Source organism: Acinonyx jubatus, chromosome B3 (assembly GCF_027475565.1).
Source record: "Acinonyx jubatus isolate Ajub_Pintada_27869175 chromosome B3, VMU_Ajub_asm_v1.0, whole genome shotgun sequence".
Lineage (NCBI taxonomy): Eukaryota > Metazoa > Chordata > Mammalia > Carnivora > Felidae > Acinonyx > Acinonyx jubatus.
Genome location: NC_069386.1, coordinates 67,214,086 through 67,241,348, shown reverse-complemented (window position 1 = coordinate 67,241,348; position 27,263 = coordinate 67,214,086). Strand labels below are relative to the sequence as shown.

At 39.3% G+C, this 27,263-nt stretch overlaps 1 protein-coding gene across 5 annotated transcripts in view; it reads left to right on the top strand.

Moving 5' to 3' along the window:
- The window catches only part of FMN1 (formin 1), a 428,640-nt gene that overhangs the window by 154,238 nt on the left and 247,139 nt on the right, over positions 1-27,263 (top strand). The gene's annotated exons all lie outside the window — the stretch shown is intronic.

Genomic DNA, 27,263 nt, shown 5'->3' with positions numbered 1-27,263 from the left:
ATTTCTCTAATGATGGGAATCTTCATGTGCTTACAGGTCACTTGAGTATCTTCTTTGGGGACATGTCCATCCAAATGTGGTTTTGATTTGCATTTCTCTAATGATGGGAATCTTCATGTGCTTACTGGTCACTTGTGTATCTTCCCTGGGGACATGTCCATCCAAATCCTCTGCCTCTTTTCAATCAAGTTTTTAACAGTAGAAAATGAAATATAAGTTGTTACCTATCTTTTTTCTTGTCCTTTTTACTGCCTCGGCCCTCCAAAACAAAGCTGGAAAAGTAGTGAATAGTACACATTGTTGTGTTATTCCTGATTTTGTAGGCTTCCTTCTAATGTTTATAGTTAGGCCTTATTTTGGTTGCCTATTTGTGGCCAATAACCTTTATGAAGTTAACATTCTTTATAGACTGGGCTTTCTAAGTGTTAGTATCACAAAAAGAAATTTGAATTTACCATATTAAAATGAAGGGTATATTTATTGAAATGACCATCTGATTTTCTTTATTCTGATTATCTAATGATTACATTTCAGATTTGTTAGTGAGGAACTATCTCAGTATTCTTGGGATTGTCCTATGTCATCATGATGAAATACTGAATTTGATTTGCTGATTTTCTGCTTATTTTAAATAAGGAAAAGTCTTAGCTGAAAGTAATGAATTTTGTGAATTTACAATAAGGGAAACTAAAAAAACTATGGAGACATTTCTTATATTTTAAGTAGCAAAGTATATGATAACCTTGCAGCAAAGCCCTAGATTTGTTAACATAGAAATGACAACCAAATGATTTTCAGATGATCTGCCCTTTGTTTCAGATGATTCTGTCCTTTGTTCTCTTTTCCTAAACGTTAAGATTTCTTCCTCAGTGTACCACTAATCAACATAAGTAGAAGAGAGCTTTGAAAAAAACTGCTATTGTGTGTTGAGCTACATGCCATAGCTGGGATGACTCCTAGGGGTTTCTCTGGATTTAGAACACATTCTATCTTGTGTTGTAATCTTAGAAGGTGCAGGTAAATGGCTGTGACATCAGAGTTACTCATGTTCCTAGATTATTTCTAACTCTGATTTAGCAACAATCTAGGAGATTATTAGTGTCGAATTCATTGGTGGTATTAATGGCACAATTACAAATAATAATGTATTCATTTAGCAAATGTTTACTGAGCAATCTATTATGTAGTGGTAAGTGTGATAAGTGCTTGGAATACAAAGATGAATAAGATAAGATCCTTGAACTCAGTCACCCCCCCCCCCAACCTTGTTTGTGGAGGGGCAATAGATAGTTAAAAAGACTAGGGTGGGAGAGAGGTGAAAAGTACACAAATAATTACAATAAAACATTCTATGCCCTGAGTAATACATATAAACATATATGTACATAGATTATGTATACTATGTATTTATAATGCTTATAGTAGAACACATAGGAAACTATGATCAGTCCTCTGTAGAGTAATTAGGATGGGCCTTCTGAGCAAATTTGGAAGACAGTAGGCTAGGATAAGTCAGCTGGAAGCAAGGTGGACCAAACATGCAGAGGAAAGACAGAGCAGGGTTTGTTTGAAGAAATGCTAGTAGTTTATTATGACTGATAGATAAAACAAAGGAAATGGTATGCAAGGTTGTTAAGCCTGTAGACTTGGAGGAAGCCAAGTCTTTGAGGGAGAGAAATTATATAGGACCTTAGGCCATGGATAATGGGGGGAGCCACTGAAAGGTTTTAGGTAGGGGAATAATAGGACCACATATGGATTTTGTAAGATTGCTCTAGAGGTATTGAGGGTAATTATGGAACAGGTATGGAACTGAGAGTTGCTCTGGGGAAGTAGGAAGACCAGTTTGGAGTTCCTTGTAGTGGTCCATAGGCTGGATGATAAAGGCAATGATTGCTATCTTCTTGTGAATGGATACATTAAAAAATCTTTATTTGTGATGCTGAATGATTATGGTTGTTAGAGTTAAAAATCAGTAGATACCTTTGGTTTCATTTTAGGTGATGACTTAAATACATCTTGCTAAACCTATTGCGAGGGGCTGTTAAGAGAATAAAATGAGGTAATTTCAATTGAAATCTTCTTTTTCCCAGCCTTAATAGCAATATATATTAACCTTTATTATGTCCATAGGTTACCCGATTTGTAGATAAAAGGCGCTCAGCTCTAAGTCAGTCTGCCTGAAATTAACTCACATAAAGTCGGTTGCCCAAAACCATTTTACCTAGGTTAATATTCTCAACAGTCTGTTTCTATTTGAAACAGTTAGTAATTGTTATGATGGTGACACTCAGACAAAATAATGCACTGCTGGACCCCCAGGGCCTCTATAATGAGCCACTTACTTTCTGAGGACATCAACTGCTCCTTCCCTGCCAACAAAATCAATATCCTAGCTTTTGAACTTGGTGAATTGTTTACCTCTGCCTTTTACCCCAAATTTGGAGCATTGCTTCCTTTAGAAAGCCTTGGAATCCCACTTTCTTGGGGAGACTTTCTGAAATACTTGGCTTCCAGGTACTGCTTATGGGGGGGTCTTTTATTGTGGAATTTTCAAATCTTAATAGTGTTAACATTTTAAGTGTTTGTTTTATCCCCCAATTAAGTCTTTCTCAGTCTTGAGTGTGTGTGTGTGTGTGTGTGTGTGTGTGTGTGTGTGTGTGTGTGTGAGGGGCAATCTGGGAGCCTGCTAATTCAGGTATCTAGGGTAGGGTCCATGAATTTGCCTTTTTCACAAGATACCCAGGCATTTCAGAGTAGCAGTCTTGAAACTGGGGGACACAGAAGTATCTTCTAAGGGTTAAAGTGGGGGGATAGGTGATTTTGAGAAAATTTCCAAATTCTTAGCTTTCCTTAGTGTTCTTAATTTAAATGAATTTTTCATCTAATGTATAAGGAAAAGCTGAAGTCTCAACTATACTAAATCTTGCTATACCTTTCTCATGTATAAAAACCTCCAGAGTATCAAAGGATAATTCCAAATACTGGTATCTGGGAAACCTTTAGTAGAGCACCAAAAAACAAAACAAAACAAAACAAATCTGTTCTGGCCATTCCAGTAAAAGATACATTTCCAGTTAAATTTTAATGTTTAATAATCACATTAAAGTGTTTTCATGTACTAGGTATTAATAAAAATTTTTGATAATTCAGTCCAGAAGTAAACCTAGAACAGATATTCTTGTGATCCTAGAAACTTCTATTTTTTTTTATTTTTTTGAATGTTTGTTTATTTATTTTGAGAGAAAGAGAGCGTGCAAGCCGGGGAGGGTCAGAGACAGAGGGAGAGAGAGAATCCCAAGCAGACTCTGTCTGTACTGTCAGTGCAGAGCTCAACATACGGCTCGAACTCAGGAACCGTGAGATCATGGACCTGATCCAAAACTGAGCTGGATGCTTAACCGACTGAGCCACCCAGGTGCCCACCCCCAGGAAACTTTTAAAAGTCAAATTATTTTTATATTTGTATCTCATAGAAATTACGAGAGTGAATAATAATAGGCATTCAAACACAAAACTATATTGCTTTTGGGTAAATTCCGAAAAAAAAAAAAAGGGTAGAAGAAATTGAAGTGTCTTGAAGGATGAAAACGAACCATGTAAAATTTCCAAATGTTAAGGCGGGGTTTGTTCGTGGCCTTTTTAAACAGATAATGCTGAGTGGCAAGTCTTGGTGCTATTAGATTCCATTAGCTACGTTTAAAAGTGTAACAGTTTTATTTTTAAGATCTCAATATTGACAAACTCTCCAGAATCTGTCCTGTGTAACTGTTTAAACTTACAATGAAAAATTTTAGATTGCAATTTCAAAATGTGTGAGGACTATGTTATTTCTGGGGAAAAATTTCAGTGGGTGCATGAGCAAAAGCATTTGAAAAGCACCTTTCTAGTTTACAGTTTGAAAAATACTGTGTCAGACTCACCTGTGACCAGGTTACAATCGTAGATGATGGGAGCTGCTCTAGGAATGATAATGGACATGATAATAACTGACATTTATTTAGTTGTGAGTGCCAAGTGAAAGTGGCAGGGTCATTTCTCAAAAGGTGTCAGTAGTGTTTGTCTTTCCAAGGGCCTGGCCGAGCTCCTTTCCCTGTGGCTTACTGCCTGGTTTTCAGTGGCTGTGACTGGAGCCTAAGGTTAGAAAGGACAGTTCTCTCCCGTATGAGCCTGCTCAGAAAACTTGCTTCTCACCCCAGCTCCTCCTGCACCTGCAGAGTCAGCTGGTCTTTACAGACTCTGAGAGGAAGCTCACTCACCCTCAGATGAGCTGTGGGGTGTTTGCAGGAGAGAAGGAACGTGGCTGTGTCTACCTGGAACCAAGAGATTCTGTCCTGTTTTGCTGTCCCTGGAGAACTGTGCAGCTTCAGTGTCTGGGGTATGAGCTGATCTTCCAGAACTCTGAGACTGATTCCTGAGAGATCAGCAAGAAAGGAGTGCGGTTTCTGTCTTCACTTTATTTCTTAATTTCACTTTGGGTCAGAAATGATATAAGTCAGTTACTGCAAAGTTCAAAGTCATTTAAAAAAAAAAAATAGACGTGAATGGTTATAACCCTGATAAGATACATAGGACAAAGAACAGAAGGAAATACAGCAAAATGTGAGCTGTGGTTATCTTAAAGGGGTGGGTTTTCCTTTGTTTCCTAAGTTTTAATATCAAATATAAGCATGCCTCTATTGTCATGGCAATTTAGAAATCTTTTCTAAATTATCCTCTCTGAGAGAGTGGGTATTAGGCATTCATCAATGGTACAAATGGATACTCTGCCCTTGTATTAGAAGAGGGAATTCCGAATCCTACAGATACTAATGAATATTTTACATCTGCCAAGACACATAGAAATGAACTAAATGCTATACGTGAATTAAATAATTAAATTTTAATACTTATTGTAATGCAATGAAGTAGATAATTATTTTTAATTTAATGATGAGACTACTGTGGCTTAGAAAACTTAAATACTTTTCATGGTCTTTACAAAGCTAGTAAAGAGAGGTGCCAATTCTTGAGCCCCGGCAGTTGGCTCCAGAACCAGTATTTTGTGCTATTAAACTGACATGTCAGCTAACAACATGCTGTTTCCTTTCAAGATAAATAAAGAGACATTTCTAAGAAATGAGGGTTCACTTTGGAATGAATGGAAAGAAATAAATATGGGGTATACAGTGATAATGAGTGGATAAAATCTCATAACATTGTGTTATTTTTTAATGGTTATTTATTTATTTGGGGGGGAGAGGGAGAGAGTGTGAGTGGGGGAGTGGTAGAGAGAGAGAAGGAGAGAGAGAATCCGAAGCAGACATGGGGCTCAACCCCATGAACCGTGAGATAATGACCTAGCTGAAATCAAGACTTGGATGCCTACCTGATGGAGCCACCCTGGGCGCCTAACGTTGTGTTCTTAAATTTTGTGTGAAGTGTTTAACATAATAGACACTCAAGTGAGTGTATTTCAAATAAAATTGTTCAGTGGTAGTGCTTGAACACTTCTACATGGCAGGCTATGTTTTAGGCATTTGAATTACATCAGTGAATCAAAACAGAAGAACATTCCTGCCTTCAAGGAGCTTGCATAGAGATGGGGGGTGGGAGTAGGGGTGACTACAGATAATAAAGAATTATGGCAAATAAATCATGTGTTAGATGGCAATAAATGCTATGGGAAAGAAAAGCCAGACAGGAAGCATTGAGACTGTGGTAGAAGGTTGGTTGCAGTTTTAGATAGGGGGGTTAGGGTAGGACTCAATGAGAAGGTGACATTTGACCAAAGATGTAAGGCAAGAGAAAGAGATAAGAGAGTGCACGAGAACAGCCAGTGTGATGACTGAGTACAGGATGCGTGTGGTGTGGTCTCTGTAACTGGCACAGTTAAGCCACCAGCCAGAAGACGTTCTTAGCCTGGGGTCTAGGGACCTCTAAGGGGTCTGGGATAGAATTCAAGGGTTTATTAACTTGGATTAGAAAAAAATTCATTTTTATCTATAATAACAACATCTAACGGAAACTAAACATTTCTTTCGATCATGACCGTAGGCAAAAAATCTCTAACTTACTAGAACCTATGACCTTGTCAGCAATAGAAATGGCACATATTATCTCATTACATAATAGCTGTTGGGGATATCTTAAAATATGGTTTTGTTCATCAACACATCATATCAAAATTATGTTAGTAATTAGGCCTCCCACTAGCTCTTGTTATTTAATGTACTAATAAAGGAGTACATTTGTTACTGTATTAAAATAAAAAAATATTTTGACAAGGGAGTTGGTTTCCTTTGTAATCTATTGTATTTTACTTTATGCATTTAAAAATACTGTTCTGAGAAAGGGTCCATGGACTTTGCCCACTGCCAAAGGGGTCCATGACATAAAGAAAAGATTAAGGAACGCCTGATGTGCAACATCACTGGCCACTGCAGGACACTGTTTGACACTGGCCTCTGTGCTGAGAATGCAATGGGGAGCTGGTAGAGAATTTTAAGCAGAGCAGGACATGATTGACCTTGTGTTTGCAAAAACTCTCTTTAGCTGCTATGTTCAACTACAGACTAGGGCAGGGGTGAGGTGGCAGGTAGACCCAGAGTCACAGTTAATGGGTTATCACGGTGATTCAGATAGGAGATTGTACTTGCTCAGGACATGGTGTCTTGGACTACAGTTGTACCAATGGAGACAGTGAAAGGTAATGGATTCTAGATTTATCTTGGAGATAGAACCATCAGGATTCAGCGATAGGTTGGATGTGATGAAGAATGGTTAGGGATGATGTTAGGGTTTTTGACTTGAGCAATGGAAGGGTCGTATTGCCGTGGACTGAGGGAGAAGATTGGATGATAGAGGTAAGATCAGGCATTTTTTTCTGATGTTAAACTTGCGCTGTCAATTTGACATGCACAATGAAGTGTTAGCAGGCATTTGGATAGGAGTGTGGAGTTGGGGGGAGAAAGGTTTCTAAGCTGTAGATATACATTGGGAGTCATTTGGCACATATAAAAGTTGGTGTTTAAAACTCAGGCTGAATGAGATGCTGAGTATAGATGGAACAGGGGAACCGAGAGTGATCCTGGGGAACTCCAACAGGAAGATGTTGGTACAAAAAATTGGAATCAGCAAAGTAAACCGAGAAGGAGTGTCCAGTGAGGTAGCAGGAAAACCAAAAGATCATGGAGTCCTGCATGCTAAGTGAAAAAAGACATAACAGAGAAGGACTATGCCAAATGGTAGAGCAAGCAAAGTAAGGACTGAGAATTGGTCACTGAATTTAGAAACAGAATATTGGAGAGTACTGGGGGAAGGGGAGAAAAAGTTCAATTTGGAGTGACTTGAAAAGAAAATGACAATTGGAGATAGTATGTAGACCATGTTTTGAGGGTTTTTATTTTTATATTTTATCTTATTAATTTAATTTGATATATTTTATTTTATTTATTTTATTTTATTTTTTGAGAGACAGAGTGTGAGCAGGGGAGGGGCAGAGAGAGAGGGAGACACAGACTCCAAAGTAGGCTCCAGGATCTCAGCTGTCAGCACAGAGCCTTATGCAGTGCTTGAACCCATGAACTACAAGAATATGGCCTGAGCTGAAGTCAGTCGTTTAACCAACCTAGCCACCCAGGTGCCCCTTGAGGTTTTTTTTTTTTTAATGTTTATTTATTTTTGAGAGAGACACAGAACGTGAGTGGGGAGGGGCACAGAGAGAGGGAGACAGAGAATCTGAAGCGGGCTCTAGGTTCTGAGCTGTCAGCCCAGAGTCCGACGTGGGGCTCAAACTCGTGAACCATGAGATCATGACCTGAGCTGAAGTCAGATGTTTAACCTACTGAGCCACCCAGATGCCCCTTGAGTTTTATTGCAATAGGACAAGGTTGGGGTAGTAGTGGGTGAGGCATGTGGAATTAAAAGAAGTACTTCATTTTGTCCTGAATAGGATGGGAAAAATAATAGCATTTTTTATGCCAAAGAGAGGGTTCCAGTGGAAGGGGGAAATTCGATGTAGGAAGAAGGAAGAGATGCTGGAGTGCTCTTTTTAAGTACATGAGTACGGTAGAGAACTTGTGTACTAACAGAGAGGTTGGCTTTGGTAAGAGTGGGGAAAATCCTCTGCAGTAATATATACAAGGGCAGAGAATGTGGGTATCAATGGTGCTTGGTGGGAGGATGCGGAAGTTCTTGTAGGGGCTTCAGCTTTGTGAAGCAGGAAGCAAAGTTAGCAGTTAAGAGTAAAGATGAAATGATAATTTTAATAACAGCTTAAGATCCGTACCTGTGTGCCAGGCACTGCTGTAAACACTGTATGAATGTTATCTTCATGACAACCTTGTCAAGTAGGAATCCTCATTCTCTCCTTTTGTGAATGAGGAAACAAAGACACAGACCGTGAAATAACTTGACCCAGGTCCCACTGCTTGTGAGTGGTAGAGCTAGGATTTGAACCAGGCTTTCTGGGTCTAGACTCTGTTCTCTCAGTCACCATGATACCTATTGCCAAAATGACCTTCCAAAAGGTACTACGCATTTCTCTTTCTTAACCAGGGACCCTCTGTGTACTACAAAATGAAATATTGCACTCTCCACCTCCAAGTAGACAAAGTAAGATAAAATGTTTATTTACCACATTGCCTGGTTCATAGAGGGTAGTCAATAAATGGGGATACTAACAAAGTTCTAGCAGCAGTAATTTTTTATTGGTAATGATGAGTTCAATATTTTATGATCCTATTGCTTTTCAGACAACATTTTGATGATTTAAAAGCGTTTCATGATTTAAAAGTGTTTTTCAAATGGACAAAAATAGTATCTTAAGCTTTGTTAATATTTCTTTGATTTCCAGCAAGGTTGAACCCTTGTTGATAAGTTTGTAAGACACGGAAACAGTGACTCTGACTTTGTGTTTCTATGACATCTGTTCCCACAGTAACTGGGTCAGTGAGCTGTAAAGGGAATGCATGGATTCGTGAGCCTGACTTCCAGCTTACTGGCTGTGAGAGCCAAAGGGGATGGACCAGGCAGAGGCCGGATGGCTGGATGCATCTGGATGCTTGTGCAGCTGTCGCTTCTCTATAAGGAGCAGCTGTGAATGTGGCTCCAGGAGTCGCCTTCATGAAATGAAGCACATGATGACAATTGGAAGGGGGGAGGAGTAAATGTTGCTAATGATAAATGGATACAGTGATGGCCACATGGAAAAAACCTGTGGACGTGTGGGGATGAGTTGGTGCTGATGAGTTGGTGCCATGAGCGATGGATTTCAGGAAACCACTAATTGGTGTGGGTCTCCCGGAGAGGACCGTGTCTGAGTCAGATCTGCTTTGTGGAATGTGAATCCTGAGGAAGTCCGTGTCCTCAGGCTCAATAGCGGCAGATACTCCATAATGCTGGCTCCTTCTGGTGGTGATGGCAGAAAGCTTAGGTTGGTGTACCATGATGTTTTTTTGTCCTTTTCCATGAATACTGAGCTAGTGTGGTATTAAGAGTGGATTTTATAAGCAGGCTTTCTGGTTGCAAATCCTGGTTGTATTCCTTATTACCTATGCAAAAGTGGGCGAGCACTTAATCTGTTTCTTGCTTTACCTTTGGGGACAATGATAACAGTACCTCCCACATGAAACTTTTATGAGGATTAAATGACTTACAAATCTATTTCACTTAACATGTGATACACATTTTCCAGTTCTGAAATTATGGGTGTGTTTTACAATTGATGACATTTTATAATTATTGGTAGCATTTTCTTCTTTCTTACTGGTACATAAATACCAATGAATCTTAGAACCAATGGGTGTCTTGTATTTGAGGAAATATGTATTAGAAAAGCATTAAACATGGCTTGGTAATAGGAAATGCTACATAAGTGTTATCATTTATTTGGTTTTATAATCACAACCAGATCCTAAAGATCCCACTAAACCCATGAGGATATTTTTACTGCAAGCTCCTTATCCTTGTACTGTGGGAGATCTTAGAAGTAAAACAAAAATCTAGATAAGTCAGAATATCAATTCGTAGGGAGTCATGTGATCTTTTGGACCTTTGTGGCTTCAGGGATGTATTATGTGACTTTTAAGGCTACCTTTTCTTGTTATACTCCTCTCTTGACCTCCCAGGTCATACCCTCTACTTTCCTTTAATGACCATGTAGATAATCATGTGGACCATAGCTGGTTGTATCTCCACGTGGATAATCCATTTCAAATCCTGGCTTCACTCCCTTCCAGTGGTATTCTTTTCCACTTCAGTCAGCTATACTCTATCCTGGACCTTATTTTTATCCAGGAGAGCTTTAATTTTGAAATTGAATGATAACCTCTCCATTTCTGTCCACCGCTTCTGTCATTCCAGCTTTCCCCTCAGTTCTCCAAAAACATAGATGCCTTCTCTTCCCCAGGGGCTTGACTCCAAACATCTTTATTTGTGTCCATCAGCCTTTCCTGTCTTTACTTCCTTCTGAGGGCATTGAGATTCTGTCTCTTCAGTCACATTCTTGGTGACGTCCTTGATTTCTTTATCACTTTTTGTAGCACCCAGCTGATAAAACGCCAGCCCTGGAGAGATTAAAATATTTATTTCTTCCTACCACAATCTGGGCTCCAGAAGCTGTTGGGGAAAATAATACAACTGACTGTCCAGGCTCTGCCACTGTGACCGTGGTCTTTGATTGCAAACAGGACCTCCATGCTGTCTCCTAGCTCTGATCCATGTTCCTGGTCTGTGCCCTTCTGTTTGCAGCAGGTGCTGCAGCAAATACTTGCCACCTCCTCCAAAACTTCTAGTTCTTTCCCTCTCCCTTTGCTGTGAACGTTTGACCTCATTTCAAAGCCATAAAAAGCCTTCAAAGTATGGTAGAGAACATAATAGAGGTAGTCAGGAAACCTGTGTTCTGCTGAATAGCCATGTGACTCCCCACCCTGCCCCCCAGTCTTAAATGTGTTTTCACCTGCTGATGGAAATGCTCCGTGCTATATAGCAAATGAGTCATTTTATTTGAATATTAGATTCTTGCCATGTACTTGGAGGGATGGAGGACTGAGATTCTTCCTCGAAGATTGTGTGACTTTATGATTTAAGTTTGTCTCTTAAAACTAGCTTTCCTTTGCAGAAAGAAAGATTACTTCTGACAGTGTTATTTCTTTAGGTGAAACATGAACATTGTCACTTGTCATAAAAACCAGGAAGCTGTGTGTTCCCTTTTGTGATGGTCAATTTATCCTTTTTCTCTATTATTTTTGAATTTGTGAAAATTTCTTCCTGTGGTTTGACCTATCATTCCAGCAGTAAGGAAGAGGAAAAACTCAAGGAGTGTCTGGTTCCTGTAATAATCAATCGAGAGTTGGCCTTGAATCTCAGACTCAGGTTTCGGGGAAGAAAGATGTGTTTCCTAATCAGGTCCTGCTCTGAAGAGTGGGTTGGGGCGTGTTGGCCTTGTAGCCCTGAGAACTCTGCTGCCAGACTGCGCTAAGCATTGCTATGAAATGAGCTGATACCTTCTTATGCTGCCCAGATGGTGCATTTCTAAATGATAATCTGGCAGGTTACATTGGGATTTACCAGTGAAGGGGGATTGCCTAAAAGATCTTGCCTTTTTTACGTCTATTTTTTCCCATCTGCCATCCCTTCTATGTGTTCCCAACATTCGCACATTGTTTCTGGATGCTAGAATTTCAGGGGAACTGCAGTACAGCAAGGAAGAGCCTAGTTCCTATGTAGTAGCTCTTGGCTCAGTACAGAATTAACTTTTGTGGCCTCATTAGCTTGGAGGAGAGCTTGGAGTTAGCAGCCAATGGAAGAACATGCTTTTTGCAGTCGAGATCGATGTGGCACTTTCTAGCCTTGCCAGACGCCATTGTTTGGGGATAAACTCACAAATGCCGTGGTTGTCCACCTTGGCTGTATATCAGAATCACTCGGGGTGCTGTTAATCCCAGTGCCCAACATGCATCTCATACCAATTGAAACTGTCTCTGGGCTGGGAACTGTGCATAAGTAGTTTTTAAACCGCCTACATATGAGGTGATTCTATTACATAGCAAAGGCTGACAACCAGTGAATAAGGCTTTATGGGGAAATTAAACTGGTTGGCTGATGGAGAATTTTGGCATTCCCATATGAGCTGGTTGTATCTCCAGTTTATCTTTGCCTGTTTTTACTTCAGTAACCATGTAGCAAGATCAGCGGTGGTCAGCTGTGCATGACTAATTTTCCAAAGTGTGTAATAACCTATGAGTAGTGACTGTATTTTGCCTGTGAATCCCTGTGGGTGATGGACGTATTTGTGTGTATGTGTCTTGTCTCTATTTTAGTTAGTATGTTAGTGTTTGCTCTATTTACTCTGAAAACTCAGCAATTGACTTCCTCATAACTTTTGGTGAGAAATTATGTCAAAAGATATGGAGATGTCTGGAACCAGGGTTTCCGGCTGGTGAGAAGACTGGCATGACTGTGTACATACATGGTCTCCCAATTTCTATAAATTCCCGGCCCTTTGAATACAGTTCCCACTATGAACGCTTAGAGATCCTAAAGTAGGATTCCAGATTTAAATATGGGATACCCAGTTAAATGTGAACTTCAGATAAACAATGGATAATTACTTCATATAAATAAGTGTTCAATATTACATGAGCCAGACTAAAAGATTATCTCTCATTTATCTGAAGTTCACAGTTAACCAAGTAGCCTGCGCTTTTATTTTCCAAATCGGGCAACTGTATGGAGGTGTGGGCTGGATAGAGGGCCAGAGCATTACCCAGTTTTTCTGGCCTGGGCCTCCTTGATGTGACCTTGCCTCTTACCATACTCCTTCAGAGAAGCTGCCGCTCAGCTTTCCAACCCAGACTCTTACTTTGCTGTCTTCCTCTGTGTCTCATAGGTTTTCCCACCCCTGGCACTAGGACTGAGAGATGTAGGCTTGAAAAGAGCCACAAAAAAAAAATCAATGATTAAATTCTGAATGGTAGGAGCAATGTGAGTGAAGACCTTAAACCTCCAGGCAGTAAAAGCCCTGTGGCAGGTGTAGTATGTTGCATTGGAGTACTTTTCCACCATTTAGGACTTGCAAGTGTCCCGTCTCCCTTAGAAACCTGGGCAGGAGGCCTGGCCTCCTGGGTACTTGTCTGGCCTGGTTTACTACAAAATTCCACTCTCAATCAAGCTGAAGCTGGCTAGCTTTCACCTGCCTCTCCAGAGACTGACCTTCACCTCCGTCTCCTGAGGTTCGTTTTGTTGGCCTGAAATAAAGGGCTCTGTCAGTTGAGGCAAGGCACAAGGTAAAGAGCCTGAAACTTCTCGTAAAGTTTTCCATCAAGACAACTAATGCTTACACGTGCCACGTGAAGAGAGGTGGGGTTGGGGGTGGGGGGGGGGGTGGGGGCAAGGAGCCTGTGTGTATTTTTCCTGTGGCTAGTACTTTGTATATTCATTCTGTTTGAGGTGGGCAATTTTTCTCACTGACTATAAAGCTCAACCTAATCTTACGTGCGCAAAGTCTATCTGTGAGGTTTTGGAGGTGTTTATGATCATTTATACAAGAGAATCCTGAATCACTTGAAAGTAATAGAAAAATAGCAAAAAGCATGTATTTGTCTACCATCTATATCTAAACATTTTGCCGAAATCAGACTTTGAAAAGACAATGTTGAGGCCCCTCTCATGATCCTCCTTAGTCCAGTTTCTCTGCTTGTCTCCCCAGAGATAGCCACTTTCCCAGAATTTGTGTGGGAGTCACCACACTGCAGAACTACAGTAGGTGCCATTCACAATCAGCATGTCTGTGTGTTCCTAGGCAAGGTGTAGCATGGGTTTTCTAAACCTGTACAAACGCTGTCAGTGTAGGGGCACCTGAGCGGATCAGTCAGTTAAGTGACTCTTAATTTCCATTCAGGTCATGATCTCATAGTTCCTAGGTTCGAGCCCTGTTGTCCGGCTCTGTGCTAACAGCATGGAGCCTGCTTACGAATCCCTCCCTCCCTCTCTCAAAATAAATGCACTTAAAAAAACAGTATCAATGTATAAATTTTGACAATTATATTATTGTAAATAATACCAGTTTTGTTTCTTTCTTCCTAATTCTTACATCTCCTGTCTCCCTGCCTTGTCCCAGACCTCTAGCATAATGTACACAAATAACGGTGACAGTGGGCATTCTTAATCCTGCTTCCTGAAGTTGCACCATTACATTTGAAGTTTGCTGAGAGTTCTTGATAGATACCATGAATTTGATTCCCTTCTATTCTAAATCGACAGTTTTTTTTTTCTTTTTAAAATCAAGAGTGAGTGTTGAGCTTCATTATTGTTTTTTTTCTGTGTCATTCCCTAATGTGCAGAGATTTTGAGATACGGTTTTTCTCCTTTGGTATATTGAGGTAGATGTCATTGATAAATTTTCAGATGACATATAATTCTTGTGTTCATTGAATAAAGTCTGCATTGTTGCATGGTTTATTTTCACAAATCACTGAATTAGCTTTGCTAATTTTTTCTTTTTTTTTTTGGTGCATCCTTTTTGGTTTTTTGTTTGTTTTTGTTTTGTTTTTTGAGACAGAGACAGAGCATGAGCAGGGGAGGGGCAGAGAGAGAGGGAGACACAGAATCCCAAGCAGGCTCCAGGCTCTGAGCTGTCAGCACAGAGCCTGACATGGGGCTCGAACTCACAAACTGCGAGGTCATGACGTGAGCTGAAGTCAGACGCTCAACCGATTGAGCCACCCAGGCGCCCCCATCCTTTTTGTTTTTAATTGCATTATAGAATGAGAACATGGTCTGTATGATGGCATTGCTTTGAAATTTTTAAAGAGATTTTCAATATGAATCCTCAATTTTTGAAAATATACGTGCCTGCAAAGGATGCATATTGTTGATTTCTTGGGTTCTGGGATATATTAATCAAGGTCGTTAATTGTATCAGTTACTGTTTTTATCTGCTTGATTTATCAATTTATGATAGAGGGATATTACTTATCTCTTATTTTACTTGTCAGTCTTTGCTTTAAATATTTTGGAGGGAACATGTTAGTTCATTTGAGTTCATGATGATACCCACCACCTAACTTAAGAAATAAAACTCTGTAAGTACATTTGGAGCTTTCTGTATGCTCTTTACCACCCCCCTTAGATGAAATTGTTTACTAATCCCATGCACTTCTTTATACTTGTGTATAAAATCCCAAACAATATATAAAATGGTTATGTGTTTTAAAAGTCAGGGGCGCCTGGGTGGCTCAGTTGGTTAAACGTCCGACTTTGGCTCAGGTCATGATCTCGCAGTTCATGAGTTCGAGCCCCACGCCAGGCTCTGTGCTGACAGCTCAGAGCCTGGGGTCTGCTTCGAATTCTGTGTCTCCCTCTCTCTCTCTCTCTCTGCCCCTCCTCCTTTTGTGCTCTGTCTCTATGTCTCTCTCAAAAATAAACATTAAAAAAATTTTTTTTCAGTACAAATGGCATCTTATTGTGTGTATTTTTCAGTGACTTTTTCTCTCAGAATTATTTGTTAGATGAATCTGTGTCAGTATGTATAGCTCCTTATTAGTTCTTTCGCTTTGATGTTGGCATAGTATCACTTTGAATTTAGCATTCAGTATTTGCTTGTCTGCACTGCTGATAGAAATTTAAGTTTAGGGGCACCTGCATGGCTCTTTTAGTTGAGCATCTGACTTTGGCTCAGGTCATGATCTCATGGTTCATGAGTTCAAGCCCCACATCAGGCTCTGTGCTGACAGCTTAGAGCCTGGAGCCTACTTCAGATTCTGTGTCTCCCTTTCTCTGCCCCTCCCACTTGTGTGCACACGCGCGCTCTCTCTCTCTCTCTCTCTCTCAAAAATAAATGTTAAGAAAAACATTTTTTTAATTTAAATTTATTCCCATTTTTCATGGTTAGAAACAATGTTTTTGTATATGTTCTTTTTAACATTTGTGTTCATATGTCAATGTTTCACTAGGGATAAACCTTAGGTAGAATTTTTGGTTTTATTTATGTATACCTTTAAATTTAATATTGACAAAATGATCTATTTAAAGCAATTGTAACAATACTCTCATCAACAGCGTGTGGAATTCTCATTCTTCTTTCTTACCAGCAGTTAGTATTAGCAGACTTTTTTTTTTTTTTAATGATTCTGAATCTGATGGGTGTGCCATAGTACCCCACTGTAGTTTTAATTTGTACTGTCTTGAAGACAAGTGAGTTTGGCCTTTTATATGTTTGTTAGTTATTTGGAGCTCCTCTTCCATGAATGTACTGTCTATTTGCTTATTTTTTATGACTTGCTTCTCTTCTTATTTCTTTCTGGTACTTGGATGTTAGTCTTTTGTCAGTCATATGATTTGCACATGTCTTTTCTCTGTGTACAGTTGATCACTTTCTAGTGACTTCTTTCAACATCCATCATTTTTGGTAACTAACAAAATGTTTTTAATGTTTTTTTATTTTTGAGAGAGAGACAGAGAGTGTAAGTGGGGAGAAGCAGAGAGAGAGAGGGAGACACAGAATCTGAAGCAGGCTCCAGGCTGTGAGCTGTCAGCACAGAGCCCGACGCGGGGCTTGAACTAACAGCAAGATCATGACCTGAGCTGAAGTCGGATGCCCAACCGACTGAGCTACCTAGGTGCCCTGACCATTTTGTTAATTTTGATGAAACTGAAATTTTAAAAAATGTTTTGTTCTTTAAAACAGTTTTCTGGGGGTGCCTGGGTGGTTCGGTCAGTTTAGCATCGACTTAAGCTCAGGTCATGGTCTTGTGGTTGGTGGGTTCAAGCTCTGCATCGGGCTCGATGCTGACAGCTCAGAGCCTGGAACCTGCTTCAGATTCTGTGTTTCCCTCTCTTTCTCTGCTCCTGCCCTGCTCACACTTTGTCTCTCTTTCAAAAATAAGTAAACATTAAAAAAAATAAATTTTTCTGAACCCCAATTTTCCTTTATGCTTTTCTCTTAGGCTTTTCACATTTAGATTTTTAATCCATTGGAACTGACTCTTGTGTATGGTTTGAAGTATGAATACTTATTACATTTGGTTTTAGAAATAATGTATCCTTTCCCCATAAGTTTCATTGTACCCTCCAATCACACCTTCAGTTTCCATATGTAAGTGGCTCTATTTAGAGACTTTATGTCCTGTTTATATGGTCTATTTTGTTGTTTTTGTACAAAGTTCCTTAATTATGGCTTTTTTATTATCCTTTTCTTGTTTTATGCTGCTGTTTTAGTTCTTCAGTGTTATCTTTTATTCACAAATTATTTCTTTGTGCCAGTTTATCCAGTTCTTAAACATAGAATTTCAGTGAGTATACCACACGCGCGCGCACACACACACACACACATATATGTAAATACTTATAATATACACACTTAAAATACACATGCACACATATACGCACACATATATGTGTAAATACTTATAAATTCTTTAGTTACCTATTCTTATATAATTTTTCATAGTGTGCTGGTACTATCATCGTCTACAATGGTTATTTATCTCGGTGAGGATTGTAAACATGGCAAAGATATTTTGAACATGTTTAATACTTAAAATTTGTGTTGTGTGATTTCATGTTTCCATACTTGATTTTGTTGCTCGTGTTGACATTTAGCTTTCTTCACATGTACCAGAGCCTTGGTTTGAAGGCTCCTGGTCTATAGGTTGCTTTAAAAGGAAAAAAAAGAGGAAAGAAAAGTTCTCTCTCCCCCTTTACACTTGTCTATTTTGCATTTGTCTCACCTGGTCTTTGCAAGGCCTCCAGACCAGAAGCTGGTCTTACGGTGGTGTTTGGGGTTCCCCGTCTAAAGTGGATGAGAGGAGATGGATGCATGTTGCAGATCTGTTTGCTGGGGACAGGGGTCAGCAGGGTTTGTGTCTGCTCTTAATCCCTGTCGCTATTCTCTAGTTCAGACCCCCAGACAGCAGATGATAGCAACTCCTTCTGTCTTCTCTTTACCTACCATCTGGGAACCTCTCTCCCCTTTTTCTAAGCTGCAAGGCTGGCTCTGCTTTCCTTCCATCCCCCATTCCTCTGCAGAAACCTAACTCCAGGCCATCCTGCCTGCCTCTGGAACTGGGGCACAGCAGGCCCAGAGCTTCAGGCCCAAAGCACCACTTGGCTGTTCTGCTCCACTTCTGTTTCTCCAAGATGTTACTCTGTTTTGGTTCTCGCCTGTGACTTCTAACTCTTGTTTTATAGTATAGATGTATTGTTATGCAGGTTTCCGAGGGACTAAAATATATGAACCCTATAACAACTGGAAGTCTGTTGGGTCACTTAGCTTTTTGGAAACATAGTTGGAAATAAGCCTTACTTGTTCCAATGTAGGAACTTTTTCTCATGTAGGTATGTTCACACGAGCCCATATTTCGTAGTAAAGAAAAGCATTTATTTCACATCTCTGGTCCACCCTCCTCCCTCCCTCCCTGCCCACCCCTATGGAACCCTTCAGATGTTACTATGCCCCTGGTAGCCAAGTGTCAAGTTTAAATATGAAGTATGGTGACTGCCACCTACTGGCAGTCATCAGGTACTTTCAGCTGTGGCCTAAATTTTATTCTGACAAGTATGTGCTTCTGTAGATTTGTTTCTTGGCTTTCAACAGTACATAGATACAAAGGGAAATACAAGTCTTAGGGAGCATATGTTCCTGGAGTTCTAAACTGCTTGATATCTCCCCTTTAGCAGAATGGAAAATAAAGGTAACAGAAGATCAAGTGAAAAGGCAAGTTATGCAAGCACTTGGAGCCAGAATTTGATTTAGTAGATCTTGTCCCCATGGTGAGCTGTTACCTTGGGCATCTGGGTGAATTCAGTTGACAGAGTAGCCGTGAATTTGCTGACCTTTGTACCTATTTTATACCATCACCTCAGGGCATAACAGCTCAATTGTGGAGTATTAAAGAATATACATACCTTGATTGCCCCCTACCTCATTTTCCTCTTCCCTAACCCCCTTTCTGTCTCAATTGGTTAGTGAGACTCCACCCCAGTCTCTACAACAGTATGAGTCTCCACATAGTAAATTTGGCTGGAAAATTAACATGTTTATCAGCTATTACTGCCATAATGCTGTATAACAAATCATGCTAAACTCTAGTAGTTTTTAGTAACAACTCTAGTAATTTATTCGTATAGATGTAAAGATCATGTGTGGTTCAACTGAGCCTGAGCAGAAAATGGAGGTGCAAGTGGATGAATATTTGCTGAGTGGTGTTCCAACCTTTGACGCCTACATGTAAAATAAATGAATGAAATCAATCCTTTAAAAGAACAAAAGCTCACTGTGTTAATACTTAAGTGTAAGTGGAAAGCAAGCTTCTAAGACATTTCAAAGAGGTGCACCTTGATGTGCACTGTTCATTTTCTTGTACCCACTGCGTAGTTCAGTGCCTGGCTTGTGGAGATACTGAAGTGCACGAACTAAGCTACCAGGCTTAGTGAGAAACTGATGGGCTTGGAGAGTTGGGTTATTTTTCCCATCTTTTCATCCTGCCATTTTTATGTATTTGCTGGAGAAAATCCTAAATGCTCTTAATCAAGGAGAGCTATTGAAAGTTACAATTCCCAAACTCATGAGATTTCTCCCAGCTATTGTCCAATCATGTATTTTTCTGATAATGGAAACTAGTCCTCTCCTTTTTATACATATATAGGACAATATAATAGCCAGATTCATTGATTATTCAGATAATTTCTACATGGCCTCATCCTTTTTGAAGAAGTAGGATGGATGTCTATCCAAAATTTGATTCAGATCCATTCGAGACGGATGATTCTACACATACATACACCATGCACAAAAGAGGGCATGAAAAACTTTATTGACTAAAATAATGAGACTTCTGGGGGAGAGCAAGGCAGGCCTCTGAAGTTGGCTGGAAAATGCCTTGAGAGAGGAAAAGAAGGAGACTGGCTTGGGGTTTCACAGTGTTTAAGGGGATAGGGTTGGGCTGAGGATCCCCACTTGTGGGCAGTGGTTTGTGTGGTTCTAATTTACTTAGTGTCAAAGAGTTTGTATTTAGACTGTCCAAATGTGGGGAAGAGGGGAATAGGGAGAGTTAGTATCAGCAGTCCAACATCAAAAAATATAGTTGGGCTCCTTATTATATACTTACGCTGTGATTGTTGAAAGCCCACTGATGAAGAAGTGTTGTGTTGACATTTCAGGTGATGTACCTGCTGGCAGCTGTTGACTTTGATTATACCCAACTTTTGCTCTGGACTTCACTGATTTTGAATCTTCCTCAGTTGTTTTTTATGGATACCAAGGCAGCTATCCCTTTCCCCAACTGCATAATTACTAAATGGTTTATAGGTACCTGGAGAGGAAACAAATCTAGAGGACCTACTGTGTACCAAGACGAGGCAGTACACTTTGCCCTCATAAGCACATTAAATATGAGAGCTCAAATTTGATTCTATTCTTAAATATTCAAGTAAGTGGTCTGTGCTTTTGCCATCTATGACCAGCACCAGTTAGAGATGGTTGGACAGAGTTTCCCCATTTGTTTGTGGATAACTTTGAATGTGTATTCATCGGTCAGTAATTACTATGTTTTCCCAAATGACATCCTTGATGTACCGGCTCCATGATTTGGAGCGTACATTTATACCCTTCTTACTATTTTAAAAATTTAAACTTTTTTGTGTTGTGTGGGGTTTTTAGCGTGAGTAAAAGTAGCTTTATCTTCAAAAGCAGTAGTTCTCAAACTTTAGAATGCATCCCAATCACTGAGGAGCCTTGTTAAAACATCCTCTGCATTTCTTACTGAGTCTGGGGTGGTCCTGAGAATTAACGTTTCTAAGAAATTCCAGGTGATGTTTAGTTCCAGGGACTAAATTTTGATCAACCTAATCTTCTATTGGTAATATTCATGAAATCATGGGTTTTATGTGCTAGATTGATTTTTTTTCCTAACATATGTTAAAATATTCAATTGTTAAAGTCTAGCTGTCTATTACCAAAAGAAATGACCTCACTGGTATGCATGTAAAGCTTTGAAAGCACTGACTAAATATTCTCCAAGTATAATTCTGAGGAAGAATCCTTTGCCTTTAAGATTGAAGGTGTGTGCTTAAACTTGTGTGTAGCAATGTGACTCAGTGGGTAAAGCCACTGAAAGGCAAAGGCAGTGTAAATTAGAATCTGTGAATAGGAAGAGAGTCATGGTTCTCACCCATGAGGGAGATCAGGAATTCTCTAATTCCCCAACTCTGTCCATAACCCAGTTCTTCCAGGGTGCGTGTGTGTGTGTGTGTGTGTGTGTGTGTGTGTGTGTGTGTAGGTCGGAAGGGCCTTGGATACGCATGACAGAATATAAATGAAAACCAGATATAATCATAAACTGACAACTGCAGTTCTGGAAGTCCCCATAGAGAAAATAGATGAATCATAATCACATCACTTGAGGGGACTAGCCATTGTAACTCACACTGTTCATGTTAACCCTAGGCTTTTCAAACCTGCCTGGGATTAATAATATCTCAGGCCCCTTTTAAAGATTTACCGAGTTTACTAGTGATTCTTCTGATCAGATGAAGCCAGCAACCTTTAATTTAATTACCTAAGAACTTTGAGTTTTGGTTACTCTTGAAGCTTACCCAACCATTAAAACAACAGCAGTAAACAAACAACAAACTGTGCAGGGTAAATGTCACAGGCTCTTTGGGACTGAATGAACTTGTTGGCACTTAACTAGCGTGCATTTTGGGAAAAGGTCAACCTTTGTACCTCAGTTTCTGCAAAACGGGTCTTGATAGGACAGAATCTGCCTTGTAAGTGTGATATGAAGGTGAAATACATTAACCTGTGTAGAGTGCTTAGAACAGTTCCTAAGAAATAGCATTCTGTTACCTGTATCCATATATAATTAAGAGAAAGAAACTCATCAGTATGAACTGTAGCGCTGGTCACTAATGCCTCCCCCTGTTAGCGAGATCATCTTTAGTTCTGTTATTGGTCAAATGGAAGGCGCAGCATTCTAATGATACCTGGCAGAAAGGCTGTTTTGTTGTGAGCTGATTAAAAAAAAAAAAAAAAGAAGGTTTGTGCTGCAAAAGGGATCCATACTAATTAAGTATGGATCTAGACTAGAAAGTATTTATTTTTATGGAAGGAAATTTTTTAATGTTTATTTTATTTTTGAGAGAGAGAGAGTGAGCGAGCAAGAGAGAGAGAGAGAGAGAGAGAGCGCGCGCGCGCGCATATAAGTAGGGGAGGGGCAAAGAGAGGGGGAGACACAGAATCCAAAACAGGTTCTGGGCTCTGAGCTGTCAGCACAGAGCCCAATGTGGGGCTCGAAATCACGAACCGTGATATCATGACCTGAGCTAAACCAACTAAGCCACCCAGGCTCCCCTGTGGAGGGAAATTCTTACATATTTTTCCCCAAATGTTGAGTCCTGCCAGTTAGGATCCTTTTGCCTATTTCTGTCTTTTCATATAATGTATTATTTTCTTAAAATAAATAATTTTTTTAAAAGAATGCATTACATGTATTACTCAAGAGCTTCTTTTTTTAGGCTAGATTAATTGAATTTTTGTTAATTTCCTTTGGGGCTAATGTAGCTTCAAAGTGGTCTGCTTTTTTCAAGCCCTGATACTCAAAATCTTAATTTCTCCTTTTCACACACTATTCCCAGAGCTATAGAATAAAGGTGAAATTCTCTTTTTAACAAAAACATCCTTAAGTCTTGATTTGAGACCTCTGCCCCACCATCCTTACCTGCAAGAGACGGGAGCTCTACTCTTGTATTTGTAAACTCAAGAAATGTGGAGGGAGGGGTCTGCCACTAACAAGACATATTTGAAAACCACCAACCTAGCTTAGACTCATTGTTCTGTAACCTTTATATTCTCTTAGCATTCTCTTGTGAACCCTTGACTCAAGCCTTCCACCAGTGAAGATGTGTACTTCTTCCTTCTATATCTCGCCCAGAGATCCTATTTTATCATCCTGGTCAGTGATGGGGAGGTGTTCTTTTGCCATTTGTAACACTGGGACCATTGGCAAAAATATTTAAAGAAGAGATGAATCATGATTTACTGGGTGTTAGCTTTGCAATGGTCTCCTTCATCCATCTGTAAATTAGTCACAACTATATCTGTCACACCCTTACAGGTACAATTTACACAAAATGAATCATTTCAAAATATATTCTGTGTAGTTTCCATTTAGAATGTAGATGTTATTTCCAAGGGGCATCGGTTTTGCAAGAAGGTTGGTTTAGCTAAAATTCCTTTGCGTGCTTTGTAGAGGCTTGGGATTGATTTTATTGTTATTATTATTATTATTATTACTCTTTTTTTCTTACATTGTAATGTTAGGTGTACATAAAAAAATGATACAAAAAACATAGAGGTTAAAGAATAATTTTTCATTGAACACTCACGTGATGCCACCTTGCTCAATCATACCCCCACTCAGTTCCTCTTTTCCGGGATCCCACCATTATCCTGACTTGTGTTACTATTATTTGTTTTCCTTTTAAAGTTTTTTTCATTTATGCGTAGCCAGGGTAAGGATTGTTGGGTAGGAAGGTATGAGTAGCTTCAATTTTATTAGAAAATGCCAACTATTTTTTGTAACGATCGTACCAGTGTGCACTCCTTCAAATTGTGTGAACATTCCGTTGCTCCTCACCTCCACCAACACTCAGTTTTGTCAGACTTTGACTATTCCTGATTACTAATGAAAACGAGCCCTTTTTAATATATAGTTACTTGTGTGTTGTCTTTATAGAGTGCCTATTGACATTTTTTGCCCAGTTTTCATTTTCTATAGTTGTGTAGGATACACACACCCGCACCCACACACCCGCACGCTCCCCACACACTATATCTTTGATTATTTGTTTCAAGGGTCTTTTCCCTCCCTTTTTGCTGTATTTTGATGAAAAGAAGTTCTCAATTTTAATGTAGGCCATCTTACCAGTTTTCTTTCCTTTATATTTAATGCTTTTTGAATCTTAACATTTTTCCTAACCTAATTATAAAACTATTACGCTATATTGTCTCATTAAACATTTGTAATTTTTCTTTGTACAATTTAGCTTTTAATCAACTTAAAATAGGTTATTACCTAGTATAAAGTTGGGATCCAGTTTTTGGTTTTCCATATGTCTATCCATGTTTCCCAACCAATAATTATTTAAAAAAAAAAAAAAAACTCTTAGTGTAAACAAAGATCTTCCATGATATTTCTGTCCTATCAAGTGACCATGAATTCATGGTGTCTTTTTGGGCCCTTTATTCTACTTTAATTATGTTGTGATAATTTAAAACATTTCCTATTAGATTGTAAGGCAAGCTGTCTTTATATTTTCCAGTTTCTTGGCTCTTACTGCCTTTTTGCACATCTGTGTTTCAATATAAGTTTTAGAATGAACCCCTTAAGTTAAAAACCCAAAACCCCTAGAAATGTTTAACAGGATTGTACTGAATCAACATCTTGACAATATTGAGTCTTATCAAAAACATGGCTTGCTCACTCTGTATTTCTTGGTAATACATTTCAACATGGTGTTTCTATTTTCTCATGAGGCCTTGCATATTAGGTTTTTCTAAGTACTTGGTAGTTTTAGGGGTACTGTGAATGTTTTCTTTTTGAAACTGTTGATGGTATCAGGATTTTTGTATACTGATTTTATATCCAGCAACTTTACTAAACTCCTATATTAATTCCAATATGTTATCTGCAGGCAATCATTCAGATTTTTCTAAATACATGATCATAGTAAATAATAGTTTTATTTTTTCCTTTTTATATATAAATATGTGTGTGCATGCGCATGCGTGTGTGTATGCATATTTTCTTTTTTCTTGTCCTGAATCTGCTAATACCCTTAGGAAAATAATGAGTAGAAATAATAGTAACAGAGGCACCTGTGTGGCTCAGTTAAGCATCCAATTCTTGATTTTAGCTCAGGTCATGATCTCACAGTTCATGAATTCAAACCTGGCAGCACAGAACCTGCATGAGATTCTCTGTCTCCCTCTGTCTCTGCCTGTCTCTTGCTCTCAAAAATAAATAAACAGGGGCGCCTGGGTGGCGCAGTCGGTTGAGCGTCCGACTTCAGCCAGGTCACGATCTCGCGGTCCGGGAGTTCGAGCCCCGTGTCAGGCTCTGGGCTGATGGCTCGGAGCCTGGAGCCTGTTTCCGATTCTGTGTCTCCCTCTCTCTCTGCCCCTCCCCTGTTCATGCTCTGTCTCTCTCTGTCCCAAAAATAAATAAACGTTGAAAAAAAAATTTTTTTAAATAAATAAATAAACTTAAAAAAAAAAAAAACAATAGTAGTAATAGGTGTTCTTGTGTTATGCTGAATCTCCTAGGGAAAACATTTAAAAGTAAAATATTTGATACAGATTTTTTTTAATTAACATAGAATTAACTTTTTTTTTTGGTGCATAGTTCCATGAGTTTTAACTTATGCACAGATTCATGTAGCCACCATGATAGTCAGGATAGAGAAAAGTTAAATCACCCCCAGAATTCCTTTGTGTGCTGCCCCTTTGTAGTCAAATGCCACCCCCCACCCCCATCTCTACCCTGTGGCCACTGCTGCTGTGATCTGTTTTTATGCCTTATAGCTTTGTCTTTTCCAGAATGTCATATAAATGGAATTAAACAATAATAAGCCTTCTGGGGCTTTGTCACTCTGTACAGTGTCTTTGAGATTGATTTATGTCGATGTATATATCAATAGTAATTCCTTATTACTGCTGAGTAGTATTCCACTCTATAGATAAACCATAATTTGTTTATCCATTCATCCTTGAATTATGTATGTTTTTTAGCTCTGCAGCTTACTCATCTTTCTTGAACAAGAAAGCTGCTTAACTTCTCTGTGCATCAATTTCTTCATCATTTATGGGGATAACATACCTACATCATAAGGTTATTGGGGGGAGAAAAAAATGAGTCAATATGTATGAAGTTCTTATATAATGCCTGATACATAGTGAGCTCTCAATAAATGGAATCCATTATTATGGTTTTTATATTGGTTACATGGTTTATATGTTATTATACTGTCCCCAATATTAGTAAAGATTTTGAGGTAGAAGAAAACTGGACAAGTTCAAGGAATAGCAAGAAAGCCAGGGTGCCTGGCAAAGACAGGGGGAGGTATATAGAAGCCAGCTCATGAAGGGCATTATGGGCTACAGTAAGGAGTTGGAATTTCACTCTAAACCCATTGGAAAGCCTGCGATGAGACATGGTCTGGTTCATGCCTTTACTAGATCATTCAGGCTGCTGTGAGGAGAATGGGGTAAGGTGGTGGTAGTGAGAGCAGGCAACCTTTTTTAGGGTATTGCAGAGGTCCAGGGGAAAGATTGTGGTGGATACTGGTAGCTGGTGAGTGTGGGGATGGCGCAAAGTGGTTTGATTCAAGGGATGGCTTTGATGTAAAATTCCCAGAACTTGCTGATGGAGTCACAGCTCAGTGTAACACATATCCCATAAGAGCATTGGGGTGGCCATTTATAGTAACAGCAACACTCCTCTCCTGTTGTGGCTTTACCAGAGATTTCTCTCATCCATTTTTGAATTCACACCCAAGTTTTCATGCCTGATTTCTGAAATCCACTTGAAGAAAAGAAAAGTCCACTGTTTTTTTTTTCTCATATATTTTTAATGACTTCTGGCTGCTTCTCTAGTACTTACACTCACAACTCCAAAGACATTGTTAAGAAAACAACTTATCCCATGAAAATATTTCCTCATAGCATTTGCTTTGTGGTCCTCTACAGTCTGTATAACTCTGTGACCCCACATTCGTAGTCATTCTCCTGGAAATAAAGCTGTCCGAGCTGCTTCATGTTTAGCCAACGGGATGGTAGTTTTAGTCGTTGGCTGGAGTTCTGTGTACACTTGGGATTTCTTGTTGGAATAAACATTATTAGACTCAGGCTAAAATTGGACCAGAAATTTATTTTTGTCTTCCTTTCAACCTCAACTCACCCTAGATTTTCTCATCCAAATGACAAATGGTCATGACTTTCCAAAGTGATCTAAAGATTAAAATCAGCCCTGGGTGCTTGCTTAGCCTAGCATTGAAATGGAGATTTTTTTTTTAAACAGTTAAAAATAGAGTTCTCTGATCTCACATAGAAAGTTTTATTTCCTGTGTGTCTGCTCTTAACACGTCTGTATTTGTTCTCTGTACTGCCTTAGCTTCCAACTCCTCCTTAAAGACAAACACCTAATCCAGTCTTTATCTGGAACACGCCTCATGCTTTTTTTTTTTTTTTTTTAACCCTATCCTATCTGCTTCATTTGGGGCTT